At 39.6% G+C, this 3,101-nt stretch overlaps 1 protein-coding gene across 1 annotated transcript in view; it reads right to left on the reverse strand.

Moving 5' to 3' along the window:
• The window catches only part of KDM3B (lysine (K)-specific demethylase 3B), a 110,649-nt gene that overhangs the window by 33,674 nt on the left and 73,874 nt on the right, over positions 1-3,101 (reverse strand). The gene's annotated exons all lie outside the window — the stretch shown is intronic.

Consider the following 3,101-nt stretch of genomic DNA (forward strand, 5'->3'; position numbering starts at 1 on the left):
CTGTTCCCAACTTTTGCATTCCAGTCATCCATTATTATCAATGCATCTTGATTGCATGTTCGATCTATCTCCGACTGTAAGTTGGTAGAAATCATCTATTTCTTCTTCTTTGGCTCTGGTTGTTGGTGCATGTATCTGAATGATGGTGGTATTCACTGGACTTCCTTGTAAGCGTATGGATATAATCCTGTCACTCACGATGTTGGACTTCAAGATGGATCTAGAAATAACTTACATGCTCAGTATTTCTTAAGCTGAAGGAACTGAAAAACAAATTCAAGCCTTGAGTTGCAATACCTGGGAGGCTGGGCTCTATGAGGAGAAGTGTGGTATCAGAATTGGAAGACGACTCATCAACAATCTGCGTTATGTAGATGACACAACCCTGCTTGCTGAAACGGAGGAGGACCTGACGTTTGCTGCAGAGGGTCAGGGACTGCAGTCTTCAAAGTGGATTAAAGCCCAACATCAAGAAAACAAAGATTCTCACCACTGGGCCAACTGGTAGCATCATGGTAAGATACTGAAGAGATTGAGATTGTTAATAGCTTTAATTTGCTGGGCTTCATAATCAATACTCTTGGTACCAGCAACCAGGAAATTAACAGACAAATTGCACTGGTAAAGTCTGCTGTTAGAGATTTCTCCAAAGTACTTAAGAGCAATGATGTCAGTCTGGAGACTAAGGTGTGCCTGATACAGGCCATGGTCTTCACAATTATGTGTTATGCATCAGAAAGCTAGACAATGACTAGGGATGATAAAAGACGACTTGATCCCTTTGAACTGTGGTACTGGAGAAGAGTATGACTATATTATGGACTGTCAGGAGAACAAACAAATTCATCCTAGAGAGGGTGAGGCCAGGTTGCTCCTTGGAGGCATGGATTCTGAAGCTTCATCTCACATACTTTGGACATGTTGCAAGGAGGGACCAGTCCTTGGAGAGGGATGTCATGCTTGGGAGGGTGGAGGGACAGCCAAAAGAGGAAGACCCTTGATGAGGTGGATTGATTCAGTGTCTGGGGTAATGGGGGGTAGGTGTTTCAGAGACAATAAGACTGACACAGGATAGAGTAGGATTTAGGGGTGTTGTACATAGGGTCACTATGAGTCACAGGCAACTCGATGGCATATAACAACAAGAACAACTGAATAGGTATGGAGAAAGGATATAAAGTTGACACACACTTTTTTCATTTTAAACTATGCAGTGTTCAAATAACAGCTTCCTGGTTTAGGTATAGGCTTTTCATGAGCATAATTAAATGTTCTGGGATTTCCATTCTTTTCAGTATTAGCCATAATATGTTATGATCCACACAGTCAAATGTCTTTGCATTGTCAATAAAGCACAACTATACATTCTTCTGGTGTCTGTGCTTTCAGCCAAGATCCATCTGACATCCAAAATGGTATTCCTGGTGCCATGGCCTTTGCTAAACCCATCTTGAAGTCCTGGCAGTTCTGTGTCAATGTACTATTCTGGTTTTGGATGATCTTCAGCAATATTTTGCTTACTTGTGGTATTAATTATACTGTTTGATAACTTCCACATTCTGTTGGATCACCTTTCTTGGGAATGGGAACAAATATGGATCTCTTCCAGTCAGCTGACCAAGCAGCTGTCCTATACATTTCTTAGCATAGACTGGTGAACATGTCCAAGGCTGCATCTGTGAGCTGAAACATGTCAATTGGTAACCCATCGATTCCTGGGGCCTTTTTTTTGCTCATCTCTTCAGTGCAGTTTGAACTTCTCCCCTCATTACCACTGGACCTTGATCATATGGTTCTTATTGTATACCATCGAGTTTGAACCGACCCACAGCTGACCCTCCCGCAGGTTTTCAGAGGTAGATAGTTAATCACAAGGGAGAAGACTGCCTATCTTTCTCCCACAGAGCAGCTGGTGGCCTCGAGCCACATGCCTTCAGGACTGCACCGCACCAGAGCTCCCTTGATACTTCCTAAAATATTTCAATGTTGATCAATTATTTTTGGTACAGTAACTCTATGTACTCTTTTCACTTTCTTTTGATGCTTTCTAAGGAATTATTCAAGTTTCTGCCCATAGTATCTATAAGTATTGCACTTAAACTTGAGTTTGTTTTTCATTCTTTCAGCTTAAGGAATACCGAGAGTATTCTTCCGTTTTCATTCACCAACTCCAGCTCTCTGTACATTTTGTTATCATACTTTGCTTTGTTTTCTTGAGTTTGAAATCTTTTGCTTAGTTCTATTTAGTTCCTTCACTTCAGCATGTCTTCTCTTTGTTTTGGCTTCTGAATGCTCTAGGTGCCATTTTTACAGTCTCTTTGACATCATTCTGGTTTTCTTTGTCTCCTTAGTCTTTATAATAACCTTTTCCTCTCTTGATGGCTGATATCCTTAATGTCGTTCCACAACTCATCTGGATCTTCAATCATTGATGTTCAATTCCTTAAACTTATTCTTAAGATAATTTTAGAAAACCTACTGACTGGGAAAAAACCATCTGGCAATACTATTTCAGACAAGGAACTCATATCAAAAGTTCACAGAATCCTACAGGGCCTCCACAAGAAAAAAATTGTTAACCCAATTAAAAAAATGGACAAAAAGCATGGAAAGACTTTTTTTTGGTTAATTTCAAATCCTTGATTTATTTCTTAAAAACTGGAATTTTTCAGAAGGCAAGAATTCTTGTCGATCTTCAACTAGCTTTGATTTATTTTTTAAAACATTTAAATTTATTATTAATTTCAGTAAAAATTTACAGAGACTTTGGATTTCCATTCATTCATTGTTGCACTTTTCTTCCCTCCCAACCCTAGTACACTATCCTCTTGGAAAAGTAAAAGAAAAATTCTTTCATTGTTTTACAAACCCTCCCCCAGGTCCACTGCACTGTGTAGTCTTCGTTCTAGACTCCTGTCAAGACAAAAATACCTGTAAAACAACCCAGTGGTAGATGGAATTTGCGCCAGGACTTAAGAACCATAAATGACATAGCTGAGCCTCTACATCTTGAGGTTCCTAACCTCTACACTATAATAGACAAAGTGCTAGTCTATAGGCCTTTTATTGTAAGAACCACCTTCCCTCTGTAACTTGATTTG

The sequence above is a fragment of the Elephantulus edwardii genome, unplaced genomic scaffold (genome assembly GCF_000299155.1).
Source record: "Elephantulus edwardii isolate Elephantulus edwardi_28Jun2011 unplaced genomic scaffold, EleEdw1.0 scaffold00507, whole genome shotgun sequence".
In the NCBI taxonomy this organism is placed as follows: domain Eukaryota; kingdom Metazoa; phylum Chordata; class Mammalia; order Macroscelidea; family Macroscelididae; genus Elephantulus; species Elephantulus edwardii.